This window comes from Nomia melanderi, chromosome 4, assembly GCF_051020985.1.
Source record: "Nomia melanderi isolate GNS246 chromosome 4, iyNomMela1, whole genome shotgun sequence".
Taxonomy (NCBI): domain Eukaryota; kingdom Metazoa; phylum Arthropoda; class Insecta; order Hymenoptera; family Halictidae; genus Nomia; species Nomia melanderi.
Genome location: NC_135002.1, coordinates 8904992 through 8932972, shown reverse-complemented (window position 1 = coordinate 8932972; position 27981 = coordinate 8904992). Strand labels below are relative to the sequence as shown.

At 44.2% G+C, this 27981-nt stretch overlaps 1 long non-coding RNA gene across 2 annotated transcripts in view; it reads right to left on the bottom strand.

Annotated features, from left to right (window-relative positions):
* The window catches only part of LOC143174483 (uncharacterized), a 161584-nt gene that overhangs the window by 58157 nt on the left and 75446 nt on the right, over nt 1-27981 (bottom strand). For both annotated transcript variants that reach the window (XR_012998488.1, XR_012998487.1), the window contains one exon: nt 21707-21757. This is a non-coding gene — a long non-coding RNA (uncharacterized LOC143174483). The remainder of the gene's footprint in view (nt 1-21706; nt 21758-27981) is intronic.

Here is a 27981-nt window from a genome sequence, read left to right as displayed (position 1 = left end):
AGTCGGCGCGCAGTCGAGCAGCCGTGTACCCATAAAACTGTTGTCCTCGATCAGTCATAGCGACAGTGTTTGTTAAAGTTTTAGCGGTGTGACGGTAGTCCGCATCTAACTCCAAAACGGCGCGACGACGGTGTGCTCCAGCGAGAGGAGGCCACGGGAAGGAGGGTAAATAATCGTTCGGCAATGGCCAGCCGAGCTGCCCCCGTGATCACCGTTTACGCTGTGCAAACGAACGCCCGAAGCCTTACGGATTCTAAACACGAGATATCCCACCCCTGTCGATTGTTTTCCTCCGCTACGAACTCTATTTCCCGGGCTCTCGACGCGACACTAATTGATAGTACGTACCGGAACCGTTTTTTCTTCGCCCCGTTGAACAACGAACGCGTGGCTAACTGTAATTTTCTCTGAATGCTAACACGGGACTTCATCAATTAATGCAAACGCCGCCGCGACGCGGCGTAATGTTGCTTCGGAAGATCGATGTCCCGACTTATAGGTGGAGCTGGATAATTTATGCAACTCTGGGTGTGAAATGTGCATGAATCAACCCTTGGACGTCCAGTCCGAGATTGGTTCTCGCTCGAACGAAAGTTCGAGTGGTCTGTGAATCTTCGAATATTGTTTCATCGCGATTTGCAGGAGAAATGTGGTTGTAGAATGGAAACGTTCGTGATACTTCTGTATGCGTGGGTTAGATAAGAGATGTTAGATTTTATATTGGAATAGAGGGAAAAGCGTTACGAACGATTCTATCGTATACGCAGTTGGGATAAACAAGTGGAAATTACAAAGCGATTTTGATTATAGTAATTAAATTGAAAGTTTCGATGTGGCAATAGAAAGTCTATTCTTCATACATCATGTAACTGGCTGGTAACGATATTCCAGCGGTAAGAGAAAGGTAATGACAGCGAGGGAACAGTTAACGAAACAATTACAGAATCGTACTCGCAGTCACATTCGCGTGATTATTAATGACAGTTACAAAGTTGTTGAATACCAGCTGCACGAGGATTAATGTTAACTTGGAGATAATAAGGTAGGCACGGCCAGCGTGATCGAGCGATTAGCATTTAAACAGAAAAATCGTAGAAAACTTTCAACTTCTTACACCTGACTCGAACAACATTTCATTCTAATTGATTATATAGATCGAAGACGATTCTTCCCGAACACACCAGTTCATTTTGCAACGAACAGTTCCCGACTCCTCGAGTTGCTCGCGAATCAATTTCCCAGAGGCGAAGAGTGCCACGTGTAAACTTTAAATTTTTTAATTGAAGGTTAACATCAGCTCTCACCGCGCCACTGTTATTTCTACTTTATGGAGAAATAATTATCTCGTAATGACAGCTCTGTATGCTCTTACGATCGCCGTTTACAGTTTTGCGCCATGCAAGCGTACGCTTCGTGCTTTACGGATTCTAAACACGGAACTCCCCTCCCAGCTCGCCTCTCTTTTACGTCCGCCAGTTTTGCGTTCGCGAGGGATCGAAGGAACAACGCCGGGACTCGATACACGTGAACGAATTCACCGGAAAGGTCTCCGGCTCAGCAATCGACGTAGGACAAACGACGAAACGGCCAGGCAAACGTGGAAAAAGGAGGGTCTACGCTAATGTTTCGCCGCGATAGATAGGCAAGAAGCGAGATACACCCGTTAGAAAACCTCTAATCTTCTCCCCGGTTTAATATGCATCACGCACATTATTCGCGTGCACGTAGAACGCCGTGGCGCATGTACGAGCGCGCGCACGGATACACGCCCAACGTGCTCGTACTTAACCCGACCATCGCGAGGTATCATTCACTACTATTTTCCCTGGTTAAGTCCGGTAATTAGGCAAATAAAGCTGCCTGTCAGTGCATCACCGCGATTGTTGCAAGTGCCTCCCAGCGGTCACACGTAATCACGCGTAGTCACATTTGCGTGAATGCACTGGTGCCCAGTGGAGCCGAGGGGCGGCGATGGGATTTTCACATTGAAGTACAACGTTTTTTTCTTAAACAGAACGGGTGATGTTCACAAGGAATATTCAACGTTGTTCGGCGAGATTTAATATATTTTCAAACCAAGTTTGAGAGAGATTATATTTAAATTGAGGAGCATGGTTGTTTGATTTCAATGTATCACATATTCATACATTGTACAAAGCTGAATATTAAGTAGTAAACTTAATGGTTCTGCTGTGCCAAATCAAATGACCGAATCGTCTCTCGACTGTAAAAGGTTAATACTAGAAAATACACTGAATGTTTCTCCACGTAATAATACTGCATACAGAAATATATTAAACAACAAGAATATTAAATCTCATGAAAATCATCTCGCTAACATCTCGGCGACATTCGAATCTGATCAAACACGCGGAAAAGATCCTCCCGCTGAAACTTTTACCAAATCCACGTGAAACCTCGCATCACCGAAATAAAGGAATCAAATTCCACTGAAAGCCCGTTCCCCAAACGAAATACATTCACCGTGAATCTCTGGAATCCAAGAATCACTGGCATCGAGGCATCGAACCAAAACTCCGATCCAAGGATCGCGCGCGGATCCCGCGTGCCTACGCCACTGAGCAGAAGTAAACCGTTTACAGCATTGTACAATTATCTACGCCGGGATTCCATGGTCCTGCCACACCTACACCTACGCCGACGTCGCCCGGAGTGGCGAAACGGGCGCGCACACGTAGACCTGGCTCGCACGGGTAACTCTACGTACTACACGTTGGGCCGGCCGGACACAGGAAACCGTGCACGTCCCGAATCCTCACGTGTGTACAAGAGAGTTGCGGGCTGGGTTAACTTAAGTATAATGCGCGGTCGTGCAGCTTTCGGGCCCGGAGGCGCTAACATGAAAATCGTATGGTAATGGGGCGCCGTGGCTCCTCCAGCATGGGGTCGAGCCCCTGTAGGAACCTAGCCGAGGCCCGCGGTAAGTCTAGGTTTCTTCCTAGTATTAGCGAACCGGCAGACCCGGCGCGGAGAAGAAGCGCGGAATATGCTGCGGGAACGGGCGGGGAGGAGGCTTACGTAGGCCCTCTCTCGAGGAGGGTCCCTGGGCTCGCGTGCCTCTGATAATTATACGCTCGGAACCCGAGTCCCAGGAGGAAAAGAGACCGAGCCACAGCCAGCGAGAGGGACCAGCGGGGGTGTTCCGGCGGAGGAATAAGGAATATCGAGTCTGCGGTTCGACAGGGTCGAAGTTGACCGGCGTCTAATCGATTCGCCGCCTCGGCATGGAATTTCTTTGAGGGTGCCCCGCGGCTACTTTGCATCCATCGCGCGCCGTCCGACCACCATCCGCTTCGAGAAAACTTCGTGAAATCTTGCCGTGTGTACCCGCCTCGATCCACGGGAATTGCGGCTCTGTTGCGTCTTTCCCAGCTACCACGCCGTACTCGGAATCTAATTTCGTACACGTGATACGTCCGAGACGTTGGGCCTGTTCGTTGCGCGTAGACGTATGCTAAGCGGGACTCGTTATTGTTCTCCGGGTGAGGATTGGGAGAATAATTTGGAGGTTCCAGGGGAATTCGGATGGGCGGGTGAACAGTTTGTCGAAAACGGGGCAGAGTGTTCTCGTCTTGATTGATGTACGAGGCTTCTCGTGTTACTGATTGGTGTCTGTGATGCAATGGGCTTGGCTAATTAACAGTTATTATGAAAGATTAGAAAAACGAATGTTTGTGTAATAGCTGTTTTGCAATTCTAACGATAACTTTGATTATAGCTATTAAGAAATTCTTTCGCCGATATACGTGTTTTCTGAATAAAATTGCGGCTTTTCTTAATAAATCAATGGGACCTGTAAGCGAGCGGCGCCGGTTCACGTGGTTATGCGGAGTTTTATGAAGTACGATGTCCCCGATTAAAATGAGCACAATGAAACAAACGCTGTTGAAGTCACGAAACCCATTTACATTGCACATAACAAATTTCGTGACTCCGCGACGGGCACGAAAGAACAAAGGCAAGGCGACGGCCGATCCTTAAAGTTACACCAGCCGGTCTTCAGAAGCGTCGAACATTTCCAAAGTAATTTTCTAATCGGCTAAAAGGTGAACTTAAATTAACCGAGTGGCCGTCCGAGCTCTATCCCTCTTACAAGTTTGAACATTGATTTATATGAACTACGATATAGAGGTACTTATTTTTTCAAAGAGAGAAACATCATTACTGCCTTAATTAACAAATATCACTATTAATATTCAGGAACGTCACGTTCTAAAACTAATCGTACGCAAAGTAAAAATAGCAACAAACCAATAAATCACTCCTTCATTAAAAACAAATTCACGCCTGTTCGTTACAATAAAAAAACTCGCGAAAACTGTATATACGCATTTCTCCGTATAATCTCTTACGATAAACACAGCCACGAGAATAATTAATCGTCCCCCGCAAACGAAAAATCCCAAAAGAATATTTATCATCCGCAACACCAATGGAACGATGCACGAGCCAAGAATATCGTGTCCGGATGCGAGGCGAAATTACTTTTCACAACGATCGAAATTGCTCGAAACAGTTGGAGCGCAGCCTTCAGCGGAACGCGCCGTTATATTAAGTCCAAGGAAATGGCAGGAGACACGTGCGCGTTAATCAAGCGTATGGCGTCGGGACGGTCGCGTTGTCCGGCGAGGACGCCGTCGACCTCTGAGGAAACGATCCCGCGGAAATCGGAAACAAGGTTTCGACCGGTAGTGTCAACAGATTTGCCCCTGATAGTTGGCCATCGGTAAGGAAGGAGAGTGGAACAGAGAAAGAGGAAGAGAGACGGAGCGGCGCAGATCGATCGAGAAGCGAGGAGGCACGGGGGTCGAGTCGGAGCGATGCAAGGGTGGGCTCGCGATCAAATATTAAGTCTTATCTGGCGCCGCTTTACCCAGAAGTCGCTCTCTTCTCCCGCCCGCCCGCTCTCTCACTCATTTTCTTTCTCGTTCCTTCTTCGTTCCTCTTCTCGTAACTCTTCCCGCTTCGTCTAATTAACCCCGCCAACGACCGAAGCTTCCACAACCTTTCCAACCCCCGATCCCTTATTTTTACTCCGCTCTCCCGCCGCAGCTTTCCGCGCCGCTCCAGGAATCGCGACTATTTTCGATCTTCGAAACCAGACACGCCGAGTATAGAATACATAAAAGTACCGGGTTTCTTTTTCTATTCATTTAAGGATCCAGCCCGCCTCCACCCGTGCCCCCTTGGCCGTCTAACGCGTTTCTATCCTTCGATCGTCGGACGTTAATAGCCGCCGTCGCTGCTCGCCACCCGTCCTTCCCTCATTGCCACCCCATTCTCGGGGGACCGTAATTAAGAGAAGGAAAGACGCGGTTCTGAGTCGATGTGGGTTCATCAAAGAAGGACATTGAGGCAAGGAATCCTGCGCGGAGAACAGTTTCCCCGGTTTCCATTGGCGTGATCCGCTCTACCTTTTCATACATGTATCGCGCCGACTTACTTTCTTATTACCCGTGAAATTTTTCATTTCATCTGGATCCTTGTTCGCGTTAGGGATTCAATTATTTGTAGTTGGCAATTCTGGCGTTTCATGTGTTACAATGAACATCCTGCATGTCATTTTACACATTTCGTTTTATAAATTTTGTTTTACAGAACTATCGCGACGCGATCAACGCAAGGATGAATCGATAAATGTTTAGATTTACGATGAAATTTTTTGCGTACACAAGAATGTAATAATACGAGTAAAAACTATGCCACCGTTGATCCAGAAAATATTCGCAACTTCCGAGGCCAGTAGTTCGCGCTGATCCCACAGGAGGCGCGTTTCCTTCGAGCGGAATTGGAATTGCGTATTTCAAGGAAGAAACAACAAGCGGAAGATTCCGAAGCGGAAGGGGGGTTGCCAGATGGGGTGTAAGCGGCGGGTCGACGCGTCCTCGTTACGTGAAAATGAGGGCGAAAGCGTTTCGAGGATTGCGATTCGATTGAAAATTCTCTCAGGTCCGGGGATCCTTGGGGTCGGATTGGTTGGCGCCAGTGGAAAGAAAGTTTTTCTCTAATGACCAAGCCGAAGTGGTTACCGTTAATTTGGCCACCCGCCCCTGCCGCCGCGCTGGCCCCGCCACTTCTTCACCGCAGCCGTCCCCCTATCGTCTTGCCCTTTCTCCTCTTATATTTTTCGTGCACCCTTCCCGTGTTCATAGGGTGACCTCGAAAAACAATAACAAAGAGAGAACGCGAAATCACGGACACCTCGGGGAAACGGGAACACTTCGACGTAGCCGAGGATCGTTCAACAAAGTCACTTTATCGAAGATTGACAGCGTTCGATCGTGATTGATCGGTATCCCCTAACATCAAGGTTAAGCCTGATACACTTTACATAAATGTCAGCCCACGGAAAGTTACGAGAGACGTCGTCGTTCCTCCTCCTATTACGCGCGGCGCGAAAGTAAGCGGCGACCGTTCGCGGTATTCGTTCGCAAAGGCATTAATATGAAATGCGTCGCCACCGATGAATTATTTCCCCGTTTAAGGTGACACGCATACGCTTATAATGCGCATACGGATCCCAAACAAACGCCGTTTTTCGAAACGGTGAAAGTGCCCGTTCGATTCCACCTTTTTTTTATCTACGACTTTTATCAAGACGAAATCCGAAATACGAAGAATACGAACGGCGTGCCTCTATTTTTCTTCGATTTAATAGAAGTCCTCGACGCTCGCGATTGATCTCCTTCGTAACGTTTATCGGGACTTACGCCGCGGAGAGGGGATTCCCGTCCGAGGCGAACGGCCCTCCGGAAAGGGCAAGGGAGGAATAAACGACCTCCCCCCTCGCCCCGGCGGTGACAGTAAAATTCCGTCGTTCGGGCTCGTGCTTTATTTTTTCGGAGCACCGAGTATCGCCTCGCAGAAGCAGCCTGGTTAGCCACAATTCTGCGGGAACGAAGAAGCGGCGGCGTAGTGTGAGGGTGGCTTCCAGAGAAAGACGGCGAACAACGGGGGGGGGGGGAGGCGAGAGCTGCGAGCATAGCGGAATGGGAAGGGGTGGCAATGCTCTCACATTCTTTTTGCCAAGCGAAACGTTGCCGGCGGAGGCAGCGAGAGCGTCGCCTATCGATTTTTACTTCTAATGAATTCGAGCTAAAAACCCTCTCCTTTGCCCCGCGGCCCGCCGCCCCGCGCGGCTCGCTCCGTCTCGCTCGCTCGCTGACTCGCTCGCCAGCTCGCGCCGAGGCAACAGCCAACAGCCGCCGCTACCCTCGTGTTTAGCCACGCTTGCACCCTCTGTTCCATGAACCACGCCAATCACTGCGCAGCATAATTACACCCGGCGAGCGCGGCTACGACCAAGTCGCGTTTCTTAGACCCCGTACACTGCAGTGAGGAAAAAAAGAAAAGAACAACAAGAAGCTAGGATTAGACGGGGGCTGTAATGAGCGTGGGCGGAGGAAACGCGAGCAGGATGCTTGTTGTCTTGACACTTCGTCTTTGGGTTTGATCGCAAATGGATATTTGAACTGTCCTTTCGTCGTTTGGAATTACGCGTGACCGAGTTCTCCATTGTTTGCGCTTGGAAGGGGAAAGATGGTCGCTACTTGGTGCGAGCAAAGTATAATGTTTGGTAATTGATATTGAATTTTGTATAATGTATTGGTGTATGGAATATTGGAGTATGCGTGATTTTCGTTTCACTCAGCTGTGAAAATATGTTGGAGATATTTCATTGGTAAACAATGGATATTTGTAACAAAGAGATCATCGAGGGCGAAGGGTTATTTATTTTTTATTCAGAATTTTTGGAGCTGGTGGAAATTGTTAAATGTATTTGACGTGGTCGTTGCGTGTGTTCGTGCGGTTGTAAATTATCGTGGTTTGTTAATTTGCTTTAGATTTTAGTGCCGTTGCGTGGGTGGGTGTGTGAATGGAACTATTATGCCAGCAGAATGTGGGGGTTAACGAGTTGGCTGCCATGCGAGCAATGCGCGTTCCGTCGTTTATTTTATTTACAGCGGAGGCGAATGTTATTAAGAACAATTATTCGTTTTTCAGAGATTTACGGCATTGTCCCTGTTGCTACTGGATTTTTATTTTATGGTATTTATCTTAATGCAATCGTTTCTGAGCAATTTGGCAACGCCGGTCACCGGTGACCATCGTGGCGCAGTCGAAGTATTAAGCGTATCATACCGCATTTTGAATGAATTTTTGTAATCGCGTCCAGTTGGAACAAACTTTAGGTGTGTCTGCCAACGGGACACAAGTAAGTTTGCACCGTCTACGCGAAGAACAATAATTTGTTGGGGTAATTTAAGCTACTTGAAGGTAATTACAAAGAGACAGTTTAAACTGTTATTTATTTACTGTCATTTTATTAAAAATATAAATAGAATTTCATGGAAAATAATTAGAAACATAACATTTATGAATTATCAACAATTTTCAACTGATTTGGTTGACAATATAAATATTATTCTAAAAGGATTAAAATGCACTGATTAGTTTAACGTACAAGTAGTAGCAATAGAAATTTATTTCAATTTATAACTATATATTTGCAATAAAATTATAATGATTTTATCGTCGATATTTTTCTAACATTTCTTTTGACAATATACAAAAAAAGAAATGATTAAAACTATACATTAAAAAATTAAAAGTTTCCTCGGAACTGTATCGTTCATTACGAAGATCACTGAATCAGGCGGCGCGAAAATTTCACGGCATTACAAAATGAGGATGCGAAATGAAAACGAAGCAGATAAATCATCTGGCTGCGAACGGAAACAGTTTGCTGACGAACGCAATCTGAATCGGTGCCAGTCCTCCACCCTTCCCCGCATTCGAGGCAATTACTGTATTAGAAATGACTTCGAATTTCAACGGAAGGTGTACGTGCACTTGAATTCCACGCGTATATGCACCGTTTGCATTGTGACGTGCCGGTATGCGATGTAATCACAGTGTTGATGCTCGCACAGGAATTGATTAGTAACTAGCTGCCAGATACGGGAGCGTGCTGGCGATCGTCGAAATTATGGCATCCGTTTGCATTTCGAATTATGATTCTTCCACGTTCGCGTAATTGGAAACAGTTGCTTCAGAAAATTTCAATAAACTGCTCGCGTCCCAAAAACCTAAAAATAACACCACTTCGCTTCGACGACTTCACAGAAATAAATAATCAAATTTGAAATGAAATCAATGTTCAAATAATTTCCATTCTTTTTTCACACAGAATCATTTTAAGTTTTAGAACAAGAATAAAATATGAAACCGCTTCAAAAGTTCTGGAATCTTCAAAATTTCAAATTCTTAAATCTCATTGTTAGCCTTCTAGATAATTAATTCCAATAATATTCGTTTGCCAGATATTACAACAGACATCTATAAAATATTTCGACCAAACGAACAACAATAATATCTAAACGGAAAATAATCTAGAGTAACGAACGTCTCCGCTTAGAAGGAACAAAAAATGGCGATGGGTTACATTCAAATTAGAAAGACCGGTTGAAAAATGTTGCGAGTAACCGTCAAGCAGAATTAACACGGCTATTGAAATCGATCGGCTCGTCTCCTTGACCACCCCTTTGCCATGGAAAATAAAAACCCGGCCGAACTTCTAGAATCGCCTCGGGGTGAGAATGGAGCATAATGCGAAACCGGTTTCGAAATCCATCCCTTAAGGAACCGCTAACTCGTTCGAGTTACCGCGGCGCAATTATCGGTGAGACATTGAAACAGACTATAGGATATAGTCTATAGGAAATACACTATTATATACCAAGGCGTTACTGAACCCCTCGGAATGGGGGAATGGTAATTCAAATGAAACCGTGCGAACGAAATATTCTATGGGACGAGTTTTATGTTACTTCTGCTCGCGGAGACCCTCCTCTGCGATTTCTTCTCGGAACGTTCCACGTAGATCGAACGCTGCCTTGCGTTAACGACTGCAGTTTAAAAAATTCTGCTTCCGATGTACTTTCTAAAAAAATTTACTCGAACCGCCACCGGAGATTGAAACGAACGATTCCGAATTTTTACAGGGAAAACTTGGCACGGAAAATTTCGTTTCTATATAATTGATATAGAGAATATTAATCTAGGTTGATTAAAATGAGAACAATTTTATTAATTAATAATACAACGATATTGGCAGTCTTCTTCGACTGAATTACATTTTCATCTTTTCAACTTCATTAGGTTTGATTACTCTTGTTCGATGTTACAACGAGGCCTGATTCGCTGCAGCGTTTTTTAAATGTTATGCACCTGTTTAGTCGAAACCGAGAAACCGAGCAGCTCCAAATAAAACCGGGAAATTCTATTTTCAACCGGGTTTTGTTGAAAAAAGCGAGTTTATTTTGCGATGCATGCGGCTTTACACTGACCAGACAATGTTTCTTCTAAAAGTGTTTTAGAAAACAATTCGTGTATCGTTTGATCACACTGTTTTTTTAACCAGAAACGTTGATCGTAGACGTTCGCAGTCCAGATGCAGGTCTTTTCAGAATGAAACGCAAACAAACCTATACGACGAGGGAAGGACAAAGAACTTTATCAGATATTATAACATGAGAAACTCAAAAATGTTTAGTGTGGTGTTCACTCGCGAATTTACCGTATACGAGTTCGAAGTTTCGATGCTGAAAATTTCATACACCGATTTTAATTTCTGTATCGATCTGTCTCATTCTTTTAATTATCATCGTGACAAGTTTGAAATACCGAAATTATCTTAATTAACGTTGTCCTGTATCACACGAGAAGCGAGCCCATTTCATTCGAATTTTGTTCGATTTTTGTTCAATTAACATCGTTGTCTGGCCAAGAATATCTATATTATTTTTAGAAGCAAAACGATGATTCAAATTTACATGAGAAATCGTGCAATTAGAGTCGGGTATAATTACGATCGAAAGAGACTTTTGCTGGAAATTTACGGTAGAACCGCTATCGACGAGATTGATTTGATTGAATTAAGGGTAGAACCACATTTGGACAGAACGACAATATGCGCCGAGGCAAGGGAACATGCAACGGAGATTATGAATTCAGGTTGGTGCGGTTTTCACATCTATACTTATTTGCGGTGATCGATAAGTGACTTGCACGACACGATCGGCCGTAAAAATACTGTTGTTTTACACGGTACGAATAACAATATTTCTGGAACGAAATCAATCGCAATAAAAATACCTGAAGCAGTAAACACGAAATATTCGACGAGCATAATAATGGGATTCTGACCATCGAACGTCAGCGATGTTGAAAAGACGTCTCCATTTACTCAAAATCGAAAATATCACGTTCGGGAAAGCATATTGAATATTCACGGCGCGAAAAGTAAGAAATCGTTTTCAACCTGCATTAGCAATTCCAGGTGATTTATCATTGACTGCTCGAGTCCTTCCCCCAACGATATCAAATTAGCGATCACTTTCTCCAATCGTTCTGAACTCTACCGTTCCAAGTTTCGTAAATAAACGAAGACAGTACATGAAATTAATATCTTCGATAAAATACCTAACTATCTTTCTACGTCCTTCGATACTAATTGCAACGTTTTGTCAATCCAACACTCGGACAATCTTTCCAATGGACGTTTACTTAACAGTGGAACTACCGTGCATTTAATACGGCTGACATGTAATCTCTATAAAAATTGTAAAAATAGATTATTTTCAGTTTCTTTGGATATTTGTTACAGAATTCAAGTGAAACTATTTATTTTCAAAATTATTTCGAATATCCAATGCTTTCAAGGTATCAATAACTGTGAAACAAGAAAACCGAAATTAGTCATTCCGACTGGTACGGTCGTTCTAGTGTTGACATGTTGACTGCCACGAGGAATTTCAGCGTTTGATATAACAATATTTATTCCACCATGACAAAGGCAAATGATATTACAAATAATTGTTAATGAACTAGTCTCATAGTGTTCATGCTACGCTATTGTCTAGTTACTTACGTTACTAAATACTTGCATTCGACATTAGTTCTTTCATTGTGATTGTTTCCAAGGACTTCGGAAGATCGTTTCGAACCTTCAATGCTTTTAAGATATCAATCAGTGCGAAACAAGAAAACCGAAATTAGTCGTTTTGACTGGCACGGTAGTTCTAGTGTTAATTCAGTGAAACACGCACGCAACTTCAACCGACGAAACGGTGTCAGACATTTTCGTCTCATCCATAACCGCGGCTAACGCAATTAAGTACCGTACCGCTCGTACGGAAAAACCGCGCGCACGTGTGGGTACGTTACAAATCTTATAAATTCAGGAAGGCACCGATGTCCCGGCCGCGCTGATACGCTCGCGTAAAGCGCGACGTCGAGTCGCCCGCGAGTAATCGGATTTCCCAGCTCCGCCGGACAACGATGGCAGCGATAATGGAATTACCGTGGGGTCAGCACTTAATTACCTCGATGTATAGTCCGCCGCGCGGAACAACAATTTGTTCCCGCCGCGACCGACCAATCGGCGAACACGATTTTCGAAACGTTCGTTGGAGGAATCGCGCGAGGCGTATTAAGGATGCGTACTTGTACGATCTGCTCTACCGACGAACTCGATACGTCAATGTAATAAAGTATGATGCGAATTTTTAAGAGTGTATGCATAGCAACGTTAAGACGTCGTGTGGCTCAGAATAAAAGTGTTCCGACTAGTATTTCTGAGTTACTGAAGAAAAGCTGTTGTCAAATGTTTTTGGATCAGTTGAATACTAATATTAAAATATTCTTAAACATATTAATTGATTTTAATTATTATTAATTAATTATTGATAGGTTCTTGGTTTAATTGAATATTAATGTTACAATATTCTTAACGATATTAATGATTGATGATAATTAATATTGTTAATATCTCTAGAGTCTCATCTAGAACCGTAGGAAACAAAGAAATCTCAACTGAAATGTAAGTCACACAGACTCTATTTTATTCGGTGTAGTAAAAGGCCCTGCTCGATTTTTCGGTAAAATCAAAGCATTCGATAATCTTTATTACTGTACAAGTATTCGATTAAAATAATCATCATTGTCATTTATATATTTCCAACGGTCTGTCACTTTGCTAGAAGTCTGCGAATACTATTACGATAGAAATTCGGTAGCTCTGATCAAATAAATTCGTCTAGTCAACTTCAGCTCGAAAGAACTGTTTACCATACCTAATAGCTCACGTTAAAAACCAGGATTTCTAGTCCGTATACGCATCCACTGTAACCGCAGCTTAACCCGGTCATGCCGATTTCTATCTACTACCCGTATGCCCTGCCAAGCCTGCCTCGCTAATTTTCTAGTACTTTACTTTCCACCCCCACCGAACGTTGTTTAATTCCGCACTGCGATACCCGGTTCCCAGAAAAAATTCCTATTCCAGAAGTCTGTCTCGGTAAACAGCATGTTTAAGTAATTGCGACCGGGTGGACATCGACCGGCGGACTGTAATCTGTCGCCGCGGAAGCGGAGGGAGCACAGATCTAATCGATGAGTCTTTAGTCAATCCTTTCAACCCCATTGCTGCATATCGTTATGATATATTCCACGTCGGAACTCCCAGTTTTGCCAACGTGATTCATTTCGAAGCTCGTGCGAGGAGTGCTTCAGCTGAACGGGAATAATTCAGAGTCCTCGTGATTTTTCATTTTCGTAGCTAGTACTGATTCCTTGAAATTTCCATTTCGGAGCTGCTTTGAATTTCCTGAAATTTCTATTTCAAATTTCTTCAAACAATGTTTGAGGTTTGTGTTAATATTATCGAAGAACGCAACGATTAAAGGTAACCTTTTTCAAGCACAGTATGTACGTTGTTTGTACTACGTATTACACTTAATAAAAACAGAAAGGCGGTAAAATATTTGTAATAAATAATCCCAACGAGAATAATGTAATGGATCTGAAAGGCAAATGATTAATAACATTCTTTTCGTATAAAATTCGCGTCTTAATAAATCTACGCTGACGTAAAGGGAAGTTGCATACGTAACGATGATGAACAAGTACCATTCAATGTCAGCCATCGTTCCGTACGTAAAACTATAATCACAATTGAACAGTTAAATGACAGTTCACACGGTAACAGAAATCACGTGAAAATCGTGATTGCAGACGGGAGGTAGGTAGCTCTGATCTTCTCTGAAAAAGTGTAATTTTTCTCCTCTAATATTCATACGGTTGTCGATCGGTTGCAGACGGTCGATTCGTAATGCGAGTATAAAGAGATCTCCCTGAATAGGCAGTGGAGATGATGAGACGGGCAATTCTCCGTCGAACGTGGACGATCGAAATCGATGTCGAAATAATTCCATCCGAAGATAGCAGTCGGATTACACGGTGGCCGGTGCCTTCCGGGAAGGACTAATCGATAGTCTCGCTGCTCAACCCGGGCCATGTTTGCACACGGATCGAATTTGTTAGCGGTAGTTATCCGCCACTTCTTCGACGATAGTTTCCTTTGTCGCTACGGCGTGTGTGCACGCGCGCGCGCGCGCGCGCGTGTGTGTGTGTGTCACGAACTGTAACGCGCGATGCATCGTAATAACGGAGACGCGATCGTGAACCACAATTTCGTGTTTTACAATGCGGACCGGAGCGCCGGGATTCGAAACGAGGATATTAAAAATAGATGACTTTGGACCTGGCAAGCCTTACAAACGATTTTTCCAGGAACGTTTCATTATCCGATCGAAGCGCAGGAGGGATATAAGTACTACTTATTAAGTAGGTAATAATCGAAACGATTTTCTTTATATCTATGCTAATTGATTGCACTAGGCGCAGTAAAAAGATTGTCCGGGGGAACTTCGATTCATTGCACGATCTCGTTTCATCAAAACGTTGGAAATAAATAACTAAATAATAATAATGATTACTTCGGCGATTAAGTATTTGTATATTATTGTAAATAGAACTTAAAACTTCGAAAGAACTCCTTTCAGTGCTTAATAACATCTATCACTTCTACATTATTCAAGAGTATACTTTACTATTAATCAAACTGAATATTTCCCTCGGAATAAACAATAATTTAGAATAAACGTCCGAATATTTCAAACTTTCCTACAATTCGGAGGAGAATATTCTGTCGACTTAATCGGGGTAGCGTTAAACGGGGCCTCACCGTGCTTTCGGAATCACGCGGCGAGTGCAACGTGGTTGCGTGTGCGTGTAATCACGTGATCACGTAACCATAGGATAATAACAGTCGGCGCCGGTTCGTTACAAATTAATAATCGACCCCGTGGCGGCCGTGGTGGGGGGAATCGCGATGGGAGGCGAGAGAAACGGAGGAACGCAGAGGAAAAAGAGAGAAGAGCGGATCTCTCTTTCGTTCTACCGATCGGGACCCTGTGATTTCCTAACTGATTTCACGGCGGAGTTGCCAGCCTTCTCGCGCGTATTTCCACTCGCTCGCATTCTTTGTCAACGGGGGCACGGTGCGGCCCAATATACGGGCGCGGATTTTCACGGTGGAATTTGCCGGCTTTTGTCTGTGGAGACGTGAGAAACATTATGAAGAACGAAGGGCACGATGGGGGCTCGATCGAAGCGATCGAAAACGGTTCGAACGGCTCTCCTCCTGGGCCCGCCGGAAAGGTCGACATTCGATATTCTTGCCGATACATTGGGGACGAATCTGGGCCCCACCACCTGCCAATCTCTTTTGTAATCGTCCTCGTGCTGCTCGCGACCTCGGCAAGCAACGGAGGATGCACACGATGAGACGTAAGGACGCCAGGGTCTTAGATCAGCCGATTGTCCTTGGCGTCTTGTGACTCTTGCAGCAATATTTGGGGATGATGATGAGACCTTTGGTGATTATGTAGAATTATGCGCACTCTGTTGATCTGATTGATAGTGAAGTGTCTTTTGGTTAGATAGTTGAAGGTGTATATTGATTTTATATGTTCGTACTGTTAACCCCATGCAATATCGTGTCAGACTCGTGGCGAAGATTGCTGATATGGTTTGATAAATGTAAATCCCATTCAGTTGTTTCGAGTTCAAATGAAACATTGTCTTGTTAGCAATTTGTTTAGAGTATGTCTAGGCATAGAAAGGTAATGGAACTTTTTGTTTTATCAGTGCATTATTAACGGGAAATAGTTCTAATAAGTGTAACCGCGAAATTATATCGACAGGTAAGGGGTTAAGGTGTTTAGAAACTAATAAGTTTGTGGATTAGTTTCGAAAGCAAGTATTACTTTCCTTATCGATGTTTAACTGTTACAAAATTTTTCTGAAGAATTGTTAAGGGTGATATAATCATAGAAAGATACACTGAGGTAACGGGTTAATACGGACCACCCTGTATAGCAACACGAGACCGTGAGATTTTGAGCATTGATAGCATGGAAATCCCCGATAACAGGACCGAAAAAAGGAGACCCGGAAATTGCAATAACACGAGAACTCGGTTGAAACAGGGATACCAGAATTCATCGAAATATTAGGGGTAGAATAGAAAGCGATAGAGACAAAGGGATGGAGATTCGTAGACGGCGAAAGAGAAGTACGAACGAAGATCAATCGATAGGAAAATATCATTGAGGGGAACGAGTTAGTGAGGGAAAAGGATGGGCACCGTGGAAGACAATATCGAAGAAAATCACGAGGAACAGAGGGTTGAAGATGCATAGGGGATGCTGCACTCAATAGCTGTACTCTTAAAGGATAGCTCTTCTTTTCATTGTTTGAAATGTACCTACAGGCGTAGAAGTTCTAGAGTCTAGACGGATGAAGGTAAAGAACGATCGATTTTCTGTGAAATGCATACGTAAATCATCTAATGCTGTTGAAGCATAAAAGTTAGTCAATCCTGAGTATTTTATTAGAAGTTATTGTCGCATTAAAATACAAATCTCTTTCGTGCATTGGTAAATTTGAATTGTAATTTCATTGTCAATCTACAATGAGAGATCTTTCCCGAATAATTATTTCAAATAATAACAAAAGAATGTCAAAGATCGAAACGTATCGGATATTCATTAGCAATGGAAATATTCTAATTTCACTATATTCGCGAGAACTCGAAGCTCACGGTGTATCGTCCTGGACTTCTCCCATCTCGGATCGATCGGTTTATAGATTCCGGAAAAATTCGACGGGATCGGCATTTCGGGGGATCGAAAAAATTTAGGCGCACCGTGCCAATTGTGTTCGATTTAGCGGCGAGCGCGCGGAATAGGTAGCATCCGGCATCTATGAAAATTGTCGGGTCGGAAACGTCGGCGGTTCGCACGATCCACGATCTTTAGAATTGCCCGACTCTCGATCTCGCGCGGATCTTCTGGTCGATGCACGCTGTTATCGAAGCTATCCAGGTTCAGTGAAATGATCGGCGCAGTGCCGTATAGTAATCGGATGACCCGTGGGCACGTACGCCGATGGATTTAAATTGCAAATCGATTTCACTTCTTTGTAGTCAGCCACCTAGTGCGTGCCACCTATCTTCGATACGAGACGCGGAGGCCCGATATGCATGTGGCTAGCCGAGCCGCGCGCAACATTCCCAGAAATAGTTTTAATCTGAGACGTGTCGGGGACAACGTCGGGCAGCTGTTAACATGTTAGACGTCGTGGGGTCACCGGTGACCCCTGGCTAAATGGAATTAAAATAATTCATTCGATTGAACGGTGATCGTTCCAAGACATTTCTGTATTATAAACGATTCCTAATGCAGTGGCATTGAGTAGGATGAATGTTAAATTATGGTAACGCAATTCAGTGAAATCATTTGTTATTATACTTGTGCCATTTCGTGGATTTTGGTCGGTGAAATCGTGCTTGATTATAATAATTGAATAACACGGAACATCGTACTTCATGATTTCGCTGGAATAAAATCCCCGATTACTGAGCCTTATCGATAGGTTACGTTTTAGAATATAGGATAATATGTTTCTTTTGGGCACAGGTGTGTCAGAAAATTGAATGCGGACAGTATAATCGATGAAATATTATTTCTGTGGGAATAAATACGGAATGTAGAATAAAATTGTTGCATTCGAGGTCTCGTTTATGAAAAACGCGGGATAGAACACGTTCTGTCGGCGGTTGGCCAAATGCGACTTATGCTAGCCAAATTTCCCGACTGGATTTTCTTGAAGACGAGGATCGATACGAGAAAACTGTATTCGACGTTTTTTGAGTGAGTCGCTTTTAAAATCGTTCCTGTTGATTTCCATTCGATCGTCGTATTCGCTTGATCGTGACGTTTATGTACCAAAGAGAAACACAAAGTAGCACGGACACCATCATAAAACTCGTAAAATTGGGACCATGTAAACTGTTTTCACGGGCCTGCCAAATTTCCTTGACGGTTGTGACAGAGGTGCTCCGCACGCACAAAAAAAAAAACCATAAAAACCATCGAACCATAACTAATTTGTTAACAACACGATTGACTGTAAAAAATTCAATTTCCGTTTTTCGAAGTAATTTGCATGATCGATGTAATTTGTATGATAATACAGCACTAATAACGATTCAGACATAATGTAGGCAACAGGGCAGATGCATTTCGGAACATGTGCTTGTTCAAGCTTTTCGCAACTTTCTTCTTTCTCGTGTGCAACATTCTTGCTACCACGAAATCGGTGTTACTAATTACAAGTCAGTGCCTAAAATTACATTCATTTGACTCGATTATGGTGTATAATTTTCGGATGCAGCGAATCTCTCTTTTTAGCGAATGACAGTCACTTATGATTTTACTTTTAAAAAGATGACAATGATACGGCACGAGAAAGCAAGGGCACAAATAAGTTTCAATTACCTTATATAAAGCCATTTGGGTTAAGTTCGAAAGTTGAATTTCAATCAATTAATTACCTGTGAATTTCCATACGAAATATTTTATTTGCATTTCATGAATTATTACCAGCATATTAATACAGTGATAATTTAATGCTAGTATATGTATCTTTATGCGACACTCGATCAATCAACTTTATCTGATTTAGATTATATATTTCCCGGAGAGTACAAATGTAATTTTAATTCTGCCTTAATTTCAGTAATCGCTGTTCAACTAATGATTTCATGGAATAATTGTCTAGAGATTCAAGGTTACTCTCGTAATAGAAACTATGTTAAAAAATATATTTTTCCCTTAATGTACTGAATGTGTAGAACAGGGGATTATTAACTCTTCCAAAAAATTGCGCAAAGTTTTAATTAGATAAATGAAATATCACATTCGTGATTAAACAACTTATTATTTCTCGTGTTCAAGGTAATAGGACTTATTTCAATCTCGAAAACAAGACGACGTAAGTTAGTTTCGCGATACTTCATTATTTACACGATAATGACGCTTGCCTCTTCTAAACTTCGCGCGTTCCTTTTGCACCATCATTCGTTTTCATCTTTAACGCTCGCTCGAGCCCACGATAGTTACGTAAACTAGCTTTTTAACAAACAAAACCTGCGTTAATCGCTCGATAATGGTAGATAATCGTAGTGCAATTAAACCGTTTCAAGCGAATGTACGGAATGAATTAAGTGTATTGAATTTGCTTAAGGACATAATGACGGTGTATTCTCCGTTTATTCAGCTTGTTCCAGAAATATGCGGTCGAGATTTAATCAATATCAAAAATAAACACTTCGATCAAGTTAAACGAAAAAGAAGGCCACTAACATTATGAAAGTTCAATGAAAGTATCTAAATTAATATTCCCATAATAGAACATTTCAATCTCCAAAAAATCAAAATCAAAGGCACTCCTTATTCCCATTACAAAAATCGTAAACAGAATATTAAATCAAATATTACAAACAAAATCTTTATGTGAAAAATCAAAATAAATTATTTAATCAACCGATTTACAGTTATAAATCATGCCTTCATTTCTCACAAATTACCCACAACTTACGTAATAGCAAATGAAAAACAGAACAAAAACTACTGAAAAATCTAAAATATGCGAACACCAACAATCTAATTACCAAACAATCATCTCGATAATTACGAGACCAGTACCGATCCGAATAACCCGAACCAAATATCGACTCGAAAAGAATCGATACCAGAACAATCGCGGAGTGGCTAAAATTCCGATAGCATCCGAGGTCTCCCAACGTATCGATAACGAATCGGTCGGACAATCGATGACATCGGTGGACCGATCGTGATCGCAACTGATCGGCGATGCACAGGAAGCGAGCGGACGCGTCGAGGGAGCGCGCGGATCGAAACAAATTTTCGATTGGATCGATCCCAACGCGGAGCCGGCTCGGCCGGCCGGCAGGCTGGGTCGGTCGGTCGGTCGGCCCCGAGGAAAAATAGAGAAACGGGAAACGAAAGCGACAGAAGGTAAAATGGTGGAGCGGCGAGCCGAGACGCGGGAAGCGCGAAGAATGAAGGAGACGCGCCCCGTTGCCGGACTACCTCTTCTTCCCCATAAATACGGATTTAGTCGCGCGGTTTACGACCGAAAACGTGTCGAGCTTCGCGAGCTGGGCCGTGCCTAAATTATTAAAGTCGTAAACGATCGAAATCGTCGTTAAGCGCCGCGCGAAGAAACCCATTGGGCCCTGCCTCCGCGTCTCCACGGACAAGGATCATTTTTCTCAGGGTTTCATTGTTGGGACACGGTTAACCGGGCCCCGATACACACCTCGAGCTTTTGTCGTGCTCGACAATAAACGGGCTTACTTGTCGTGCGCGGGTTTTCTGCGACGGATCCACCCGGCGCGGCGGGCATAGATCAAGCTGGAAGGTTATTGGCACCGGTAATCTAGAATGGCACGCGTTACGCCGCTCCTCGATGAGTTGTTAACGCGACGTTACCGCCCGGTGAAATATTCCGGCCAGAGTTTCCGCGAGATTTATCGTGTTCCTCCGATCGCGTCTATCCTGTCGTCCAGGTTTCCTTCCTATTTTTCTTTCGCTTCCGAGTCGCACTCGACTTTGGGCGGGCTGGTCGAGCTGGACCGTGTGGAGTCAATTCTCGAGATAGATTTCGAGAATGCGATACTGGCTTGTGAAATTGAAGAATCGGAGAATCGAGGATTTCGAAAAATGTGTAGATTGTTGGAAGAATTGATGTTTAATCTTGACGTCGAAACGTTCATTCGGAGCCATGTATTTTAATCTTTGAAACGCGAGACTGTTATAACTGAGAATTTATAACGAACATATGTATAAATTTGATTGGACGTTCCAATTACAAAATAAATTATACGTTTCTAGTACATAGTTGCACAAGCTTCGCATTTCAAAGACGTGCAACCTACTCGAATTCAATGAAATCCATGCATACGTTCTCGTCCAGTGTTTCTGCTAACCAAAGAATAACCGCGCAAAAACTCAAGGAGCAATATTCCCGCGCAGAAATAACAGAGCAACGTCATCTCTCGCCGCGGACGTCGAAGATTAGGCGAGGAATTATTCTCCGGAATTCCCCCGCGGAAACGGTCGAGAAAAATCGGCTCGTAATTTGAGCCAACGCCAAAACGCGACGTAGAATCCGAAGAATGCTCGAGACACGAAACGGCTGGTATTATTTCCAGAAGAATCTAATGTTACCTTCCAACATTTATAACGGCATTGGCTCGTTAGTTAAATAGGAGTTCGGGCCGCTTGCTCGCGCTCGCGTCAGCTCGCGCGCGCGCGCGCGCGCGTTGCAATAATATACACGTATAAGGTCCCCCGAGCGCTGAGCGGAGAGACATTTTATACGCTCTTTATATTCACTGTTCACGACTTACCGAGGACGCAGACAGCAGAACTCATCTACGCTCCTTCCGTTCCCTTATGCCCTGGAACAGAAACATACGAGTGTGACAGTGAGCACACATGCGGACGCGAGAGTGGCATAACGAAGCCAGGCCAAGCTGCGAACGCTAATGCTCGTATCGGCGCAAGTGTGAATTCACGAACTGGTCTATGACCGCTCCGTAGCTCAAACGGGTCGCCAATCATCCGGCGAGATCCTTTTCCGCGATAAAGCCGGCCGATCCAAAAATTATTCGAACGGGGGGGAATATTCTCGGGCTCCGGTGAACGCTAATTGTCAGGCAATCGCGGTACATCATCCGCGGCGCGCTCCGATCTGATTGCCTCAAACGCGTACGCGTCATAATTGTCCGGGCCCGTCGAATAAATTTTTTTGCTAACGGCGCGGACGGCCCGTAGAATATTTCACGTTCGAGAAAGTTCGGAATTCTCGTAAATACCGTTCGCGCCGCTAGAATTTGCAAATGCGGCTTAACGTTTATTAGTCCACCGTGTCGCTAAATTGGCGATAAAACGCGGAAACGGCCGGAATCGAATATACATACGGCATGGGAGTCCGCGTTGGGGATAATGAATTTAGAAAATTCGAGTAACGCGCGTCTACTTTCGGGTATTTTTAGTTTGTACGGCTTGCACCTGTACCATTATTTCTCTGGCGCGTTCGAATTGATAAATATCGTTCGTCGCGCGGCATTCTTCGAAGTAGGATGCACTACGGACAATATCGATTTCGATTGTCCTATTAATTGTTACATTCCCTTTAACAAGAAACTGCGTTCGTAGTACGTTGCGCTATTATGCTACCTTAACAGTTAAGTTACTGATTAACTTGTGCAATTCAATAAAGAGACACAATCATATAAGTCTGTGAATTGTACGATCATACGCGTTTTCGAAGCATTTCGTTCTTCGAAACATACCCGAACATACACCAATACTCGGGACAAGAGTCATTAACGTGTGACCACAATTCCGTCAAAGACGCTGCGTCCCGAAGAATCTAATTAAAAAACGACAATCGTCCATCAGGGAAACAAAAGAACCGAAAACGCGCGACCGGGGACAACCGGCGTCGAAGAAAAGGTTCTTAATCCTGCAAATATTTACCGTCGGGAGAGGACCCGGGCCCTTGAAATTCCACAAATGAAAGCCGGCGACAATGACGGGGATAGGGCGCGAGCGTCCTAATCAGCATAACGCCGTCAGATCGTAGGTTGCCCAAAGACAAAGGTCCGCTGACGAACGAGAAACAGGAATTGCATCGGGGACCAAGCGACACGGGCGTATAATTAAAGCGACGTTAATTAATTGTTAGCACAACAATGCATCTGTGTCGAACGCAGGGACTCGTACGATGGGGGTGGGTAGTGGTAGAAGGTGGCCAGACCCCGGAGCCTTCATAAATTTACATGTCTTTCGTCGCGAGAATCATTTTTTACAGCTGTTAGAGGAGAGTGTCGGCGGTTGGTGTGCGTGCGGCGAGAGAAAGAGAGGCGAAAGGGGCGGGGGGGGATGGAAGCTGCAGACCTACAGCAAAGCATGAGCTATATTACGAGTCCCCATGGTGTTGCTCATAATAACCATCGATGTCTCTCCGTGGGCATGGAAGAAGCAGCCTCGAGCTTCGATCTTGTTATCCGTCTCGGGTCCCGATCGAAATACTTTAATTCGATCAATTTTGCAGCTCGATAATTATGGTCTTTTTATAACCGCGAGCCGCTCGCCGCGGTCCACTATCATTAACAAGTGTTTATCGGGTTTTTAAATCGCCGGCTCGATCGTCGGAAAATATTTCATCGGATTTTATATACCGAACGAGTCTGCCATGGGGATTCCGAAAAATCCTCGGCCTCGTTCGCGGACTTTTACCCGAGTTACAATTAAATTCTTTGGGGTGGATCGTTACACGGTTTTCTAACGTGTTTTCTTTTGTAGTTTCTTGTTTCGGTGAGCTTCATTCTTCGTTTCGTTTTTAACGATTCGATTTTTAATGATTGTCGGTTGTGGAAGTGTATGGAATTTTATGCGCTACGTTTGATTAAGCGTACGGTTCAATTGTAATTTGGCTCGTTATTTATCACATGAGATAAAATTTCAAGAGATTAGAAATAGATTGGAAGGTGTCAGTGCTGAAATTGTTGTTTTGATGGTTGATGCCTGCGTCTATGTTGTAGATGCAGAAGTATCAACGCTTTTATCGTGGAATTTTAATGCGAGACTCTTTGTGACTAGTATTTTGACAGTCGGGATACTCTATTTTTTCACACGTTGAATCCACGCGATTCGGCGGTTTCTCTGTTGGCGAGGGTAACTTTTATTTTCGTCAATAGCGACGTCGCGCGTCCGAAGTTCGAAAAATTTTCGCATAACACTCTCCGCATACCGGCGAGTCGTACTAAAAGAGATACGCGATCGTAACGTGAGACCGAGACGTGGGTGGTTCGTTGCACGAGGACCGATAGGTAGTTATTTTTAATGTTGCCCCCGAGCGTAGCGTGAAAAAAGAACGCGTTTATAATCGATACAGGTGCTACCGAAATTAATTCCACGATCTTTGACGATGCCGAATAAACGCCAGCGTATTCCTCGAGGACGAACGAATCGAAGAAGTAATTATGTTCAATGTGATATATAACTTCATCTGCTGGAGCACTCGATGAAAGATGATTTTTCTGTTGCTTTAATGTTTGAATTAAAAATCGAATTTCTTAACAAAGAAAAAACAAATCACTGTTGTCCATGTTGTCCTCGGTCTCCAACTTTACAATCAAAAGAAGAATATAATTAACAATATCCAACAACAGAAATCAACTTTCCTCTCGTGTTTCACAGATTGCATCCTACAAAGCAACAATCAAATCCGCGACAGTCAGTTAATCTTTGTCCAACAATTTAAAATCCTACTAAGCTTCCCTACACGGAAGGCAAACCGCCAAACATTAGAACTTGAAAGTACACGAAAAAGTAGTTTCAATCGCAAACAAAAGGGAACACTGTAGAAGGCAAGGAGAAGCACAGAGGAATGCAACCTTTGACCGACAAAGTCGAAACTCCGTGAACGTTTACATCACGCTGCCGGTTGCGCGCGCGCGCGTGTTCGCAACGAGTGAAAAAAGAAAGAAGAAAAAAGGACAGTCGCCCTTTCAAGACAATGTCCCGGTCAGTCTGGTGGAGTAAGGTAATGTCGTGTCCAATAAAGAGCCGCACGACTGACATGTTAGTAGCAACGCTTTTATTACCGCCTTTACGAAGCTTTTGCGGGTCCTCCGGCTGCTCGTCGTTGATCCAACAATCACCGATTTCTGCCTCGGAAAGCTTCGTTCCGGAATTTCGACGGGCCCCGGCTCACCTACTATCGGGCATATTTTATTTATGATGTCCTGCATTATCATCGGGCCGACGCACGGCATTGTTGGCCTACGTGTGTGTTACTGCGGGGAAGAGAAAAACACATAGAGAGAAATTTATGCGTGGGCGAAACGAGCAACCGAACCGCACAAACTGGACGTATCTCGCCTCGCCTCGCCTCGAATTAATAAACAGCAACAAATGACCGCCTACGTCCGCCCCTTTCTCCGTCACCGATTTCATCGTTCTGGTAGTCGATCCGTAAAAGATCCCTTTCTCTTTCTCGCTCGCTTTGCTTTCTCTCTTCACCTCCCTCTCTCTTTCTCCCTCGCTTCGCTTTCTCTCTTTCTCCTTCATTTCTTTCTTTCTTTCTTTCTCACTCTCTCTCTCTCTCTCTTTCTCTCGCTGGCTCGCTATTTCTTTCTCAAACTCGCTGCCTTTTTCTCTCCTTCCTCGCGCGCGTTACTCGAGCCTCCCTCTTTTTCCGTCATCCTCATTTCTTTCTCTTCATTCTTGCTCGATCCTGGACCGCCCGCGGTGACCCTCCCGGAGCCACCTGAGTCCGCTGTGGATCATTTGCACGACGATCGTTACCAATCTCCGGACACCGTACTCTTTGATTTTCGGGACAACAGTTTTGAAAGATTCTGTCGAAACTCGGCGTCCACCGATCGCTTCGGGGCTTCCCGTTCGCCCGCACCGTGTGTTTTACTTTTGTAAACATTACAAACTTATCTGCTTTGAGCCTGGTAGATGATCAAGTTGTATGTACAACGCTAACGGCGATATTGATGAATCAAGCGAACACGTCAGAGGAACATGGATCACTGTGGAATAATAAATTTAGATGAGGACTTTCATACGAGTTCCTTGTATATAAGATCCGCTTACTTAAGACATTTCGTGAAAAGAATCGAACATTCATTGGTTTCCAGATAAAACCCCGTGTTCATGTATAATGGATTAATTATCGTTTCTACGGTCGAATGAACCATCTCGGACCAGCATCCTTGTAACCAAGAAGGTTATAAATATTAACGCTCCAAGAGCTGCGAAAATCTTAATTGCCCACGCAAGTTTGAAGGAAACTGGTAGCAACGAAGTGTTCTTTATAAGCAAATTCGATTATCAGATAAGATCTTCGCTGGACCGCTCTAAAGCGAACACGTCAATCGTCGCGTACCTACACGCCCGAAAGCAGAGACGTGCCCACACTTGCTAAGAATAGCAGCGAAACAGCGAAAGTTCCGCTGACATTGTCGTCGAATCTCGCGTATCTCATTGGTAAATTACCCGGTAATTTTCGCTCGTTAATCGCTAAAACCACGCGAATTCAATCATTCCGTGTTTAAGCACCATGGTTCCATTGAAACTCAGCATCGAAGGGTAACCGCCTCGGGTCGCTTCCCCTTCGCGGTGCGCGGGGGTGCACGCGGACACACGCACGGCACTGAATAATTAACTCCGCTTTTGCCGGCGCTGGTTTTATCGTAATTATCGCGCTCGCCGGTTCCCGTTGCCGCTGGTACCGGCGCGGTCGATCGTAGATCGCGAAAATGATCGGCGCGCGCGTTCGCCGCCTCTGCGCCGCGCGCTCGCTCCACGGCGAAATAAACGAGTTGCCCTCGCGTCGCATCGCCCATTCGAGTCACCACGGTGGCGTATCGTCGAATCCCGCGAGATTCTTGTTTCCTCAAAAAGGGCTAATGACTACTTGCGGTTGTCCCGCGACAGAGGGCGAGCGCTCGAAGTGGGCTGCCCGGGAAATTACGAGAAGCGGCTCATTGAAAAATGATAAACATAAATAATAGTGATCGCCGCTCCGAAGGGAGGCGAAATTTAAATATTACGGCTAAAGGTTTTAGATTAGCAGGCAGATGAGAGGAACACGGGACACTATGGTTGGACTTTTGTGAAATTCTGCGACACTGAAGGAGTTTGGCGTTTGATTCTTTGCTGTGACGAACAGAACTGCAGACAAGTCTACGTGTACTTTCATCGATTGGCGTTTTATAAATATTATAGACCGAATCCAACGTGAAATTTGAATAATTAACGACGTTACAATATTTCAAACGTCATGCAGAGTGCTAACATGATACGCAAATAACTTAGGAAAAGACTGTTCTTAAGCTGTGAACCAGGTACTGTCAAACATCGCATCAATATAATCTACCTAATCCATACTACGAAAGGAATCCAAAGAACGTCTCTATATCGAATTCATGCGCCTTTAAACGACCAAATAAACGAGCACTTTGTTAAAGCTGGTACGAGCAAGAACTATCCGAGGAGATCTTATCGGTATATTCCGAACCCTTGAATTATCAACCCCGCGGCGATCGTCGTCGCAGCGTTGTCCTGACGTGGCACGTAGGAAGCGACAGAGCGGGTAAGAAAGGAGACGCGAAACAAGGATCACGTTTGTAATGTAAATACTAAGGCACGCGATAAATAATTCCCGGTACGATCGATGCAGGAACGGTCGTTAAAGCACGACAGACCGCTCATGGTTTCGAGAGTGAACATCGAATCGCACAGAGTTGACGCTCGACACATCCGAGGATGATTCGTCTTTGCCTCGACCTTCCACCTTCTCGACGCTTTTTCACAAGCCGCGGAGATGCCCGGCGACGCGGAGGCCCCGAAGAAGCGGAGGTGGTGTTGCGAAATCGTTGCCGGAGATAATGACGGGCGTAGAACGGCCCGAGGACGAATTTGCATAGGTAATTACCACGGTACGTCGTTAATAACTAATTAATGAGAGATGTCCGGCTCGGGACTCGACGTATGGCGCAATCGAGGCGCGCGCGCGCGCGCGCGGGCGCGTCGTTCTACGCGGCTGTTAATTGATCGGCGATTAATCACGCTCCCTTATCGTCGTTTCCCTATCGATTTC